The sequence below is a fragment of the Tamandua tetradactyla genome, chromosome 1, assembly GCF_023851605.1.
Source record: "Tamandua tetradactyla isolate mTamTet1 chromosome 1, mTamTet1.pri, whole genome shotgun sequence".
NCBI classification, from domain to species: domain Eukaryota; kingdom Metazoa; phylum Chordata; class Mammalia; order Pilosa; family Myrmecophagidae; genus Tamandua; species Tamandua tetradactyla.
This window is the reverse complement of record NC_135327.1, coordinates 5,860,179-5,873,912: the sequence shown is the minus strand read 5'-3', so window position 1 is coordinate 5,873,912 and position 13,734 is coordinate 5,860,179. Positions and strand designations below refer to the sequence as shown.

At 44.7% G+C, this 13,734-nt stretch overlaps 1 long non-coding RNA gene across 1 annotated transcript in view; it reads left to right on the top strand.

Annotated features, from left to right (window-relative positions):
* The window catches only part of LOC143683253 (uncharacterized), a 34,187-nt gene that overhangs the window by 1,199 nt on the left and 19,254 nt on the right, over nt 1-13,734 (top strand). Inside the window, exon 2 of the long non-coding RNA XR_013175423.1 lies at nt 4,881-4,978. This is a non-coding gene — a long non-coding RNA (uncharacterized LOC143683253). The remainder of the gene's footprint in view (nt 1-4,880; nt 4,979-13,734) is intronic.

Sequence of the window (13,734 nt, the reverse complement as noted above, 5' to 3'; positions counted from 1 at the left end):
ATACACACCAGCCTTGAATAGTGCTTAGAATAGAATCTGCTGGAAAATAAGCTCCATGTGCATGGTGACTGTGGTGGAGCCCAACAGCTGTCTGCCCAGATCCCTTCTCCCTACCTTCCGTGACAGCATGGCTGCCTGCTAAGCCTTGCTTCCCAGCCCCACTCACAGTTAAGAACTGCTGGATAGCTAAGTTCTTGCCAAGGCCGTTTAGGCAGTGCACCTGCCTCCTTCCTGCTCTTCCTCCTTCTCCTTGGCCAGACCCAGTTTTGATCTTGTGGTGAGAGCAAGGAGCTGGGGTCCCAGTGATCACATGGAGGAGAAAGCTGCCTACTGACCTGGGTACTGACTTCATACTCTTATGTGGAAGGGAAGTAATCTTTGTTCTTTAAGCCTCTAAATTTAATGTTTGTTTGTGTGTGTGTGTGTGTGTGTGTGTGTGTGTGTGTGTGTGCAGGGGGTGTCAGAGCCAACCTTGCACTTGCACAGCTCTGGGAGTGACAGCCTCCTTCAGTTTTGTGCTCAAAGTGCCTTACTTGTCTCAGCCTTGTCCTGGCTGTGTTCAATATTCATTTATCCAAGGAATGAATCATTCACCAGCCTTATAACACTTTGTCTTTTTTTCCCCCTGGTGTGCCAGGGCAGTTTATTTGATTGCAAGCCTCAGGAACCAACTCTGGCTTACTTTGGCAGAAAAGGCGTTTATTGGCAGGCTATGAGCTAACTCACAGAGGTGACGGGAAGTTGGAGAACCATGCTTAAAAAACGGTCAAGACCAGGGATGCTCTGGCAGTTCAGGTAGCCAAGATGCATCAGTTCCATCCTTTCTCTCCTTTCTTGGATCTGAGCTCAGGGGTCAAAGTCCCTGGAGCAGGTGTTCAGTTGGCCAAATTCAGGAGCATGCCTACCCCTTAGCTAAAACGCAGAACTGTTAGCTAAGCAGGATGACAGCTTTGATTGACAGCTCTACCAAAACTGCCATATGAGGGAACTCCAGATCTGCCCCACCCTCCATCCCCCAGCTTACCCAGCTTACCACTGGCCAGGCTCCCTGTTTTTAGGCTGGGATCAAGTAGGGGGAGTATCTGAAGCTGAACATCATCATTATGCAAACCCAATACACGGAAGAGCCTGGGTTCGTACAGACCTCTCTGCCACTTACCAGCTGTGTGTCCTTGGGTAAGTTACTAGATCTGTCTGGGCCCTTGTCTCCTCATTTTTACAATAGGAATGATAACTTTATCATCTTTTAATGGATTATCGTGAGAATTAAAGGAGATGAGGTAAATATACAATGCTTGGCACAGTACCTAGCATATAAGGGCCCAATAAATAAAAAATATTTTGAAAATTATTTTAGGCCTTCAATAAATATTTATTATGTGAGTGAATTATCGACATTATTTTGAGCTCCTCTAAAATCTCAACTGAAGTTGAAGCATATCGGACATACCCGTCCTAGTTAGTTTTTAACCCCACAGGTCTCTAGTCCATTGACTGTCCATATCCACATGGTCTGCACCCCTTTGTGACCTCCCTTCTCTCCTTACCTAGCTTATGAATCACTCCCCAGCTCTGATGAAGTCCTATGCACCATGCACTCCACACCTGTGCCCGGCAGCTGGCCAGGGCTGGAGAAAAATAGCTCTTCGGGCCCAAGCTGGGCTCCTTCCCACTGCAAGGCAGTCTACTGTCTGGGGTTTCCGTGTGTCCACGCACTCTCCCCTGCCCAGAGGCTGCCTCGCCCCTTCTCCTGCTTTGACTCTTCTCTCTTAGTTGATGACCTTATTTACCTGCAAAAAAAGAAAACAAAACAGAAGCAGTAAGGAGAAAACGATTTCATTTTCCCTTCACCAGATCCACCGTCGGTCGGCACCGGTCCCTGAGCACTCTGCCTTCTCTCCTGTTACCAGAAATGAACTGTCCCTGCTCCAGTCTAGGGCCCTGGTGAGGATGCACTCTGGGTGTCTTCTCCTCTCACCTGCTCAGAAAGCTTGCTTCCTCAATAACCCCCACATAGCCTCTGTCCTTCCCGTCGACATCCACGGAGGCTGTAGTAGACCTGTGTTTAGAGTGGCAGGGGGCCCAGAGAGACAGAACCTTTACCACAGTCTCCCAGGCCCTCGGTGGGCTGGCACTTGGCTGCTTCTTTTGTCTCACCCCATTCTGCTCTCTCCTTTGCTCACTCTGCTCAAGTCTCACAGGACTGATTTCCATTCCGAGGACACACAGTCCTTCCCCGTCTCTGTGCCTTGGCACTTGCCGCTCCCTCTTCTGGAATCCTCTCTCCGGGGCCATCACATGGCTAACTTCCTCACTTGATTCAGGTGTGTGCTCTACATACTCTTCAAAAAATCTTCTCTGGCCATCTTGTCTCCTGTAATCCAGCCCCCAACCTCTTTCCTTAACCTGCTCTTCTCTTCTTAGCACTTGACATCATTTTCCTTGTTTTCTGACGTTCCCTTAGTTTCCCCCTCCACCATAGCAGTGGTATTGCTTGTCTTATTCGTAGCTGCATCCCAAATCCCTGGACTGCACCTAATACATAATAGATGGTCAATGCCTACTTATTACATTGTTGAGTAAATGAATGAAAAGAAACTACAGATAAATGGAAGGTCTCTATGAACTTGGCTTAAGTTTGAATCTTCCTTTAAATACTCATACATTATGCGTGGGCTCTCTTACATACAACTATTGTCAGAATATATACGTCATAAAGATTTCTGATCATGGCGACTCATAAATGTCAAAACCTGTGTTTATTTGCTAAGAGGAATAGAACCAGCATTTACTGTGGGCCTATGTGCCAAGACTTGTGTTGGGGGCTATTATACGCATTGTCTGTTGAGATAACGGGACATTCTGTGGGGCGCCCATTTTACAGATCAGGAAGGCTTGGGTTTGGTGAAGCAAAGAAACCTGCCAAGGCCACACAGCTTGGCTGGTACTCCAAGCCAGTCTGGCTTCAAAATGCATGTCTTTCTATTTATACTACCCAGGGGAAACAGCATAACTGGGCATTTCATTTTTCCATTCATTCTTTATTCCAACACTTATTAAGCCTGGAGACAGATGAGATTATGTGCTAAGGTTTTTACAGGATTTATCTCATTTGACTCTCATGACCCTATGAGATCCGTGCTCTTATTATTCCATATTATACAAACAAGGAAACTGAGGCACAGAGCGGTTTGGACATTTGCCTATGGTTTTTGGCTGAGTGGTGAAACCAGTGTTCAAATCTCATTCTGCCAAATTTCAAGGCCTGTGTTCCTTCTGCAACATTATGCCGTCTCCCTTAAGAAAACCCTGTCTCAGATAGAAAAAGAAGACAAATCACTACAACAGGCGAATAAAATATCATTAAGAAAATTCATGTTGACTTGGTTCTTTAAATGGGCAGCAAAGGGCAGGAGGCAGCCAGCCAGTCTAGCATCAGCTCTTGCAGGTTGGGGGTTCACATTACTCACACTGACTTCATTTGTGAAGATCGTCCTTCCAGGAACCGGGAGTTATCTGTGTTCATGTGAGTGGAGGTGGCTTAGGAAAGGGGTGGGAGTTCCTGGGGCGTGTCAGCTGTCTGGCCAGCATGGATGCTCGAGCCGTCTGTGTGAGACCAGCGCCCTCTGCTGGGTATCAGGAAATCTTCCAACATCTAAACCTCGTGTGTGTGTGTGTGTGTGTGTGTGTGTGTGTGGTGTGTGTGTGTGTGTGTGTGTGTGTGTGTGTACTGGGCCAGACATTGGGGAGCATATTCAATGAGATTTATAAAATGTCTAGCATATAGGAGGGACCTAATAAATAAAAATAACAGTTATCGCTCACCAATATAACATTTTTTCAAGGGCCAGACACTGTTTTAAGGATTTTACGCTAATTAATTTACTCCTAGGGACTGTACATACTGAATCTAATTTTAAAAAATGTATTTTTATTGAGATATCTTCATGCACCATATTTTCCATCAATAGTATATAATCAGTGGCTCACAAAATCATGACATAGTTGTGTATTTCTCACGATGATCATTTTTAGAACATTTGCACAACTCCAGAAAAAGAAATAAAAATAAACCCCCATACCCCTTACCCTTCCCTCTCATTGACCACTAATATTTCCATCTACCCAATTTTTTTTACCCCTTATCCCACCTTATTCTTTTATCCATATTTTTTTGCTCATCTGTCCATATTCTGAATAAAGGGAGCATCAGACACAAAATTTTCCCAACCACATAATCACATTGTAAAAGCTATATAGTTATACAATCATCTTCAAGAATCAAGGCTACTGGAATACACTTCAATAGTTACACTTCCTCTAGCCACTCCAATATACCATAAACTAAAAAGGGATATCTATATAATGTATAAGAATAACCTCCAGGATAACTTCTCGGCTCTGTTTGAAATCTCTCAGCCACTGAGAGTTTATTTTGTCTCATTTCTCTCTTTCTCCTTTTGGTCAAGAAGGCTTTCTCAATCCCATGATGCTGGGTCCCGGTTCATCCCCTGGAGTCCTGTCCCACAGTGCCAGGAGATTTATACTCCTGGGAGTCATGTTCTATGTAGGGGGGAGGGCAGTGAGTTCACCTGCCGAGTTGCCTTAGAGAGTGCACATCTGAGCAACCAGAGGTGCTCTGAGGGTGACTCCAAGACATAATTAGTAGAACCCTATGAAACAGAAGTTATTATTATTAATAATATTAATTTCATTTTCTAAAAAAGCATAGAAAAGCATAGAAATGTTAAATAATGTGCCTTATGGTAATTTGCTTACTGTAAATGTGGCAGTTGTGGGATTTGAACAGGTGAACTCTGACCTTTGGCCTCTGTGCTTTTGAAACCACCACATGGCCCATTCTTTCTGTCCTGGAGCAGCCCTGGCCAGTCACCTTGGAAGGAGCTTCACTCAGAGCAGATACACAGCGGAGGCTCAAGAATGTCTTGGAACATGGTAACCATGTAGCAACTTGATGGTGAGTCTGGTGCCTTCTGTCTTCAAGTGCGGGGGAGGTGGTGGACCCCTGGGTGTCTGATCTTAAAGCTGCTGCATCTGCCTGGGCAGGAGATAAGCCCCCAGCCAGTTCTAGGCTTGGCTACAACAGAAGCCCATAGTCCTAGTGTTAACTATATTTTATATTTAACAATTAACTGCATTGTTAAAATATAAAATATTTAGCACCCAGTGCGAGGCATGAGTATGGACAGATCAGGGCATATGGCCCCTGGAGCAGTTTTCTGGAGGACCCCATTACTGTCACCCTAGGGCCAGGATTTTAACCCTTTAGATGGTGGTGGCTGTAGAAGTCAGTAGTAGAGGTCAGAGAAAGGGTAAAAAACACTCTGGGGCTTGAGGCAGCTACTATTTACCAACTAGTATTGAAGCATTTCAGTATTTTAACAATTGGCATGGCCACACTGGCTGTTCTGGTTTGAAAGGATGTTTGTACCCTAGCAAAGCCATGTTTTAATCCTAATCCCATTTTGTAAAGGTAGCCGTTTCTTCTAATCCCTATTCAGTACTATATGTTTGAAACTGTAATTAGATCATCTCCCTGGAGATGTGACTCAGTCAAGACTGGTTGTTCAACTGGATTAGGTGGAGATATGTCTCCACCCATTCGGGTGGGTCTTGATTAGTTAACTGGAATCCTATAAAAGAGTAAACCTTTTGGAGAATGGGGGAGATTCTGAGAGAGCAGAGAATGACATAGCCATGAGAAGCAGAGAGTCCCCCCAGCCAGCGACCGTTGGAGATGAAGAAGGAAAATGCCTTCTGGGGAGCTTCATGAAACAGGAAGCCAGGAGAAGAAGCTAGCGGATGATGCCGTGTCCGCCACATGCCCTTCCAGATGAGAGAGAAGCCCTGACTGTGTTTGCCATGTGCCTTCTCACTTAAGAGAGAGACCCTGAACTTCATCGGCCTTCTTGAACCAAGGTATCTTTCCCTGGATGCCTTAGATTGGGCATTTCTATAGACTTGTTTTAATTGGGACATTTTCTCGGCCTTAGAACTGTAAACTTGCAACTTATTGAATTCCCCCTTTTTAAAAGCTGTTCCATTTCTGGTATACTGCATTTTGGCAGCTCGCAAAGTAGAACACTGGCAGATTATTGTCATCCTTAACGTATGTCCTGGGTCAATTTGCTTAATTGTTCTGCAATTCATATCCTCAATCTATAAAGTAGGGATAACAGTAGAAACTAACTCATGAGACTGGGGAGGGGTTACAAGGCAAGCAAGTAAATCTTCCACTTCCAGCTCAGAGGAGGCATCCGTCAGTGGGCATTGTTATTAATACTCCAGATGGATGAGCGTGTGTGGCAATTGGGGTGGGAGAAAGTGAGATAGGGTGCTGACCCAGGGCCCCTCCCTTTCATCGCCCCATTGCCTTCTTCAATTGCAAGCCGGGTCCTAGAGGATAGGACCTGCCTGGGGGTTGGGCATTAATTGGTTCATGCTTCCTTAGGGCCACAAGTTATATTGAACTGGCCTGGTCTGTCTGGATGGCTGCTGCTGTTTTGAGGTGCTGAGGCAGCAATCATAGAAGAAATGTGGGTCCACTCTTGTCAGCCCCTGGCCATAGGGTCTAGATGGAGGACGTGACCACGTGGAGGGCTCCTGTCTATAGCTGGAAGACCTACCCCAGAGTTTATCTGTTCTTCCCACAAATATTTGTTGGATGCTGAATGTATGCCAGTCACTGGCTATATGGTGGTGAACAAACAAAAACAGAATACAAAGTCCCACAGAAGAGACAGATAGTAAATAAATAATACAAAAATAAAATACATAATTATAAAATAAACTGTGATAAATATTATGGGAAAATGATTAGGTTCTGTGCCGGTTTTGAAACTTTTATGTATCCCAGAAAAGCCATGTTTTAATCCTGATCGAATCTTCTGGGGGCAGACCTACTGTTTAGGGTAGGGAACTTTGATCGGATTGTTTCCATGAAGATGTGACACACCCAGTTGTGGGTGTGACCTTTCAGTTAGATTAATTCCATGAAGATGTGACACACCCAATTGTGGGTGTGGCCTTTTGATTAGATGGAGATGTGACCCCACCCATTCAAGGTGAGTCCTGATTAGTTTATTAGAGTCCTTTAAAAGGGGAAACATTTTGGAGAGACCGCAGATGCAGACACTTGGAGAACAGCTACTTTAGAGATGACAGAGACACAGATGTTCAGAGATACTTAGAGAACTGACAGAGCCAACATGAGACTTAGATGTTTTGAAATCAGAGCCCAGCAGGTGCCACCATGTGCCTTCCCAGGAGATGCTAAGCAAGCCTGAAGCCAAGTTAGGAACCCCAACAGGAAACAGAGGCTGAAAGCAATGGAGCCCAAGAGCAAGGGACCAGCAGATGCCAGCCATGTGACTTCCCAGCTGCCAGAGGTGTTCTGGATAGCATCAGCCTTTCTTGAGTGATGGTAACCTCTTGTTGGTGCCTTAATTTGGACACTTTCATGACCTTAGATTGTAACTCAACTTAATAAAGTCCCATTTTTAAAGCTGTTCTATTTCTAGTATATTGCATTGTGGCAGCATTAGCAAACTGAAACATGTTCACTTCCCCACATTCCAGCAACCAAAAGTGGGGGAATAGTATGGTCAGGGTGGGTCTCTTTGAAGAGGTGGCAATTATATTGAGACCTGATGGGTGAATAGGAGTTATTGAGATAGAGGGTGAAGGGTAGGATGTCCCAGGCAAAAGGAGTAGCATATGGGCACTTGAAGGTAGGAAAGCTCTCCTAGAGTGGTTGGATCATTAAAGTAAAGGAAGGTAGAAATAAGGTAATGCCAGTCTTGTCAGCCCTACTGTGAAAAGTTTCAGTTTTATTCTATGTGCAATGAGAATCCATTGGAGGATTGGAAACAGGATATGATCTGACTTGAGTTTTGAAAAATAATCTTGTTGGTTGCCTTGATCAGATGATGCTGAAGAATGGCCAGTAGGATGCAAAGGTGGAAGCAGAGAGATCAGGTGGGACATTGTTTTAGTTTGTTAATGTTGCCGGAAGTGCAAAATACCAGAAAGGGAACAGCATTTTTTTTTCTTTGATGGGCAGGCACTGGGAATCGAACCTGGGTTTCCGGCATGGCTGGTGAGAATTCTGCCTGCTGAGCCACCACGATCCGCCCTGGAACAGCTTTTTTTTTTTTGAGAGAGGGAGGAAGGGAAGGAAAGACAGAGAGAAGGAAGGAAGGAAGGGAGGAAGAAAGGGAAACATCTTTTAAACATTTTCTTGTTTTATTGTATTTTGTTTGTTTGTCTGGTTTTTACATGGGCTGGGGCCGGGAATCGAACCGAGGTCCTCCGGCATGGCAGGCAAGCACTTTGCCCGCTGAGCCACCGCGGCCCGCCCTGGAACAGCTTTTTAAAGAGAATTTATTAAGTTACAAGTTTACAGTTCTAAGACCATAAAAATGTCCAAAGTAAGGCATCCAGAAAAAGACACCTTGAATCAAGAAAGGCTGATGTTTGCCATATGGGAAGGCACATGGCTGGCATCTAGATCCCCTCCTGTCTTCTAGTTTCAAATAGCTCACTCAACTACTATGGATCCTTCTGGCTTCTGGCTTTCTTAGCAGCTCAGGGGAGGGCACATGGCAACATCTGCTGGGCTCTGCATCTCCAAACGTCCATGCCCAGGCATTGACTCTCTCTGTCTGCAGTCCAGACATCTCCTTTGGCACTCCAAGCATCTCCAAATGTCTGCATCCATGTCACTTCTGAAGCAACTGTAAAATGTTTCCCCTTTTAAAGGACTCCAGTGAACTAATCAAGATGTACCTTGAATGGACGGAGTCATATCTCTGTCTAATCAAAAGGTCACACCCACGATTGCGGGTATCACATCTCCATGGAAACAATCCAATCAAGGTTCCTACCCTAAACAATAGATCTGCCCCCACAAGATTAGATTAAGAATGGAAACATGGCTTTCCTAGGGTGCATAATAATTTCAGACTAGCACAGACATGAATATTATAAAGTCCCCAAACTCCTAAGAAAAGACTGATCTACAGTCCTAGTAATAAGTAACCACTAGAACTGATCTTAGGCTAGTCAATGGTAACTCAACTCACTCAACTTGCCCCTAAATCCAACCAATCACGACACCCTCATGACTAAGAAAATCAGCTGATGTCAACCTATCCCATCCTTTGCGCCCAACACAATCCCAAAAGAAACCCTTCTCAACCCCTGTGTGTAAGTTTAACAGTTGGCTTTGTTCTTTGAGACTCTGCCTGACCAGCAAAACTCTTCAGGAAGCAATACATCAGCTGGTTTCAGATATTAAGTGGTGGTCTCATCCTGCAATGCAGGCCATTACAGTCATCCAGGCTCTAGGTGACGGTGTTTGATTTCTTGTCAGGGCTGAAGACATGCTGCTGGGGTTGGTGCAGCCGACTCTCCTGGTCTATGCTTTAGTGGCTGACCAATCTTCTTTTGAAGGACACACAGTTTCTTCAGATTTCAGGTCTTCATTTAGGTGTACAGTCAAATCTTGTCCTGGGGGATGTTCTATCCCTTTAAGGGGATGTGTCAGTCAGGACATAGTCAGAAAATGGATACCACACCAGTTATTTGAGAAGAAGTGACTCAACATAAAAAAAATTTATGCATGAAGTTGCTAAGTAGGTACCTAAAAAGGATAAAGAGAGAACGCTAAGGTACATAGAGGTGGTGACCTTGGGAACCATCTGCCCCCTGTAAAGCTGAAGAAACGAAGGAAGTTGAAATGATAAAACAAAAACTTAGAGATGGTGCTATGGACCTGAAATGCAAGCCTCTGAGGAGGGGGCCGTGAGGCTGGGACGCATGTGTGAGGAGGGAGCGCTGTGCACCTGGTGATGGGCTGGCGGGTACAACAAGGTCGGTCCTACAAGTGTCTACAAGTGCTGAAAAAACTGCAAATGGGATTCAGCTGGTTCTTGGGAAGAACCTGCTTGTGCCGAGGTGAAGAAATCAAGGTGGAGTGGTGCTCATAGGAATCCCACAGGAAGCCAGCCCCGTCTCCTCTTCCAGACTTGCAGCGTCCTTCAAACACTTCCTATTAGCAGAGCATCGGAGGGAGCTCCTGGCAAACAGACATGTGGTTTACAGAATCCCGGATCCAGCATCACAAAATGGAGTATAGAGGGGTGAGTTTGGAGTTGAGAGATGTTCTAGTTGCTAGCTTTCTCTCCTGGCTTCCGGTTCAATGAAGCTCCCCGGGAGGCATTTTCCTTCATCTCCAAAGGTCGCTGACAGGTGGACTCTCTGCTTTGTAGTGCTGCAGCATTCTCTGCTCTCTCCGAATCTCCCATTCTCCAAAAATATTTCCTCTTTTATAGGACTCCAGTAAACCAATCAAGACCCACCCAAATGGGTGGAGACATGTTGTCACCTAATCCAGTTTAACAACCACTCTTGACTAAATCACATCATCCAGGGAGATGATCTCATTACAGTTTCAAACATACAGTACTGAATAGGGATTATTCTACCTTCATGAAATGGGATTTTGATTAAAATATTTCTTTTCTGGGGGACATACATACTTTCAAACCAGCACAAGAGACAATATCTTAATATCTGGCACAGATGACATTTCACATCTCTGAGTCCATCCCAGTTTTGTTTGTTTGGCTTAGGGTAGCCTTATTTCTAAGTGTCTCAGTTTGGTGAAGCTGCTGAAACGCAATGTACCAGAAATGGTCTGGCTTTTAACAAGGGGAATTTATTAGTTTACAGATTTATAGTTCTAAGGCCACAAAATGTCCAAATTGAGCATCAAGAGGAAGATACCTTCTCTGAAGAAAGGCTGCTGGCATCCAGGTCTCCTCCGTCAGCTAGGAAGGCACACGGTGCCATCTGCTGGTTTTTTGTTCCTGGGTTCTGCTGCTTTCAGCTTCTGGTTTCAGTGTCTCTCTCAGCTCCTCCAAGGGCCTTTCTCTTAGTTGCTCTGGGTGCTTCTCTCTAAGCGCTTTCCAGACTTCCCTGGGTGTTTCTCTTGTATCCTCATAAAGGACTCCAGTAACGGATTAAGAACCCCCAATTCATCTCACTTGAACCAACCTAATTAAAAGTCCCTCCCACAATAAGTCTGGACCCACAGGAATGGATTAAAAGAACTTGGCCTTTTCTGGGATATAGAACAGCTTCAAACCAGCACACTCCGAGTTAGGGAAGCCACCTTGTTCTTGCCTCATAAACTTCTCTCAAGTTGCTCCCCATATGGTGTGGGGGCAGACACACACACAATTAGCTGATTCCCAGCACAGTGGGATGCTTCTGGTGCGTGACGGGGGAGAAGAAGCAGTAGGACGTGTTCTGCATTTTGCCTGGATGACTGATCCTCGAATGTGGCCGGAGCACATTTGTGTTAGGGTTGGGAGAATGAGTAGGATTCCAGAAGGGTAGCCGAGAGGCACTGTGAGGTCCATTTTACAGAAGAAACCGAGGTTCGGAGATCCCATTTCTGGAGTCAGCAAGAGTACCGGCTGTTGGTCTGCTGAACCCAGGTTCTTAAACCACTGTCATCACTGGGATGATGGCATCTGCCTTCCAGGGCGGTGGTGAGGGGTTAACTGACTTTCTGTATTAAATAAAAACATAAAGCCATGGTGGGAGACAGATGCTGAACACGTTCCCACTCACCGGCCTTACAACTTGTAGTTCAAATTCGTGTCTCAACAAAGTTATAAATCGGTTCATGCCACGAGTCTGGAGGTGGAGGGGTGGTAGCGTCCTAACATAGTTGAAACCAGGAATGTAAAATCCCTGCGTGTCAGTGTCCCAGTGAATGATTTTGGTGATAATCGTCATAGGCTCCCAATTACGAGTGCCTCTTGTGTATGGGCCAGATACTTGACGTAGATCATTTAGCTTTTTTATTCAGCAGATAGGCGTTTGGTGTGTACTACATGCCAGGTATCATGCTGTGTTAACTTTAATCGTCACAACAAAACCAAGCAGTAGGTTTTATTGTCCCTGTTTAATAGATGATGAAAGTGAGGCTGACACGCCTGGCCTGTTTTCCCATCTACACAACAATGGCAGTGATGATGCTACCCCTAGAGTGGCTGATAGAATACAGTCAATATGACATATTGCTTAGGGCATAGCAGGTGCTGAATGCTTGCTTGCAATTTAATATCTCACCAGTACTATCTGAACTAGTACAACTACAGCTCAGGGCCATGCAGCTAGTAAAGGGTCTCTGTGACTCTGGGGGCTGTGTCCCCCCCCACCCCATGTTCTTTGTGCTAGATCAGTCTGTCTGTCCACAGGGGTAGGCCTGGCTTCTCTAGGTTATTTTAGAGGGGATAGGAGGAGCATCCAGGGAGCTGCCATCTAGAAGGCATGCTTTCCCTTGGTCAGCCCCCCAAATCCCTCGAACTCACTGCACATAACCAAGCTGTCAAGTAAAAGTATGGGCATTAAAAAACACTTTAATCACGTTACGTGACCACTTAAACACATCACTTTAAGTCATGAGTTGACTCGAAAAGTGAGTTCACACTCCATGTAGAAAGGCATTTCTTCAACAGGGTACTGGTACTGGCATTTTGGGTAAAACAAGCCTTGCAGCAGAGGGCTGAGCCCACACTGTAGATCTGCTGAGTGTCTCTGACCACCGTCCACTGAATGCCAGTAGCATTCCCCAGTCATTGTGAAAATGGAAAAAAAACAATCCTCCATTGAGAGGAGGTGAAGCATAGCTTCTGGTCAAGAACCCACTACTATAGAAGGTATAGTCCAGCAAAGAGAAAATGCATCCAGGAAGAAAATGCAGGATATAAGAAGCACAGGTGAACAAGGAAACTGGTGCTTTTATTTCTATAGGATAGATTCCCAAGCGTGGGATTGCTGGGTCAAAGGACAGTGAAGCAGTTTTATTGTGACATACATTGCCAGATCGCTCTCTGGCAAGGTCGAAGCCGAGAGCCCCTTCCCAGTTTGTATGTTGTCATGCTCTAGTTTTGCTCATCTGTGGAGTGAAGTAGTATCTCATTGTTACTTCATTTGCATTCCCTGATCCCTAAGGAGGCTGAACAGCTTTTCATATGTTTATTTTCCATTTGGATTTGTTCTATCAATTGTCTAACCATGGCTTTTGGCCATTTTTATTCTGATACTAATTTGCAAAGGCTCTTTGTATTTATGATTGTTAACCTTTTATTTGCCCTCTGCATTGCAGAGCTTTTCTTCCACCCTATCATGTGTTGATTGTTATTTGTGGGACTTTTTGCCATACAAAAGCTTTTTTTTCTTTTGATAGGTAAGTCTTTTCTTTTCTATTGTTTGGTTTTTCTATTTTCCATCGGGTTCTAGGTTGGTATAGTCTCATGCTTTCTTCTAAGATTTTAATGGCTTTATTTTTTAGACTCAAGTCTTTAATTCATCTGGAATTTATTTTTGCTTAAAAGGTGGGAGATAGGGTTCTGATTTTTAATTTCTTCTCATTCTGCAATGCCCAGTACAATAGCTACTAGTCTCCTGGCTGCTGAGCACTTGACGTCCATGAAGGTGGACTGCAAGTGTGAAATACACGCTGCATTTCAAAGCTTTGGTATGAAAAAAATTTAAAGGATATTATTAATTTTTATATTGATTACATGTTGAAATGACAATATTTGGGATACATAGTTAAATATATTATAAAATGTGTTAAATGGGGTGGGCCACCACCGTGGCAGAGTTCTCACCTGCCATGCCAGAGACCCCAGG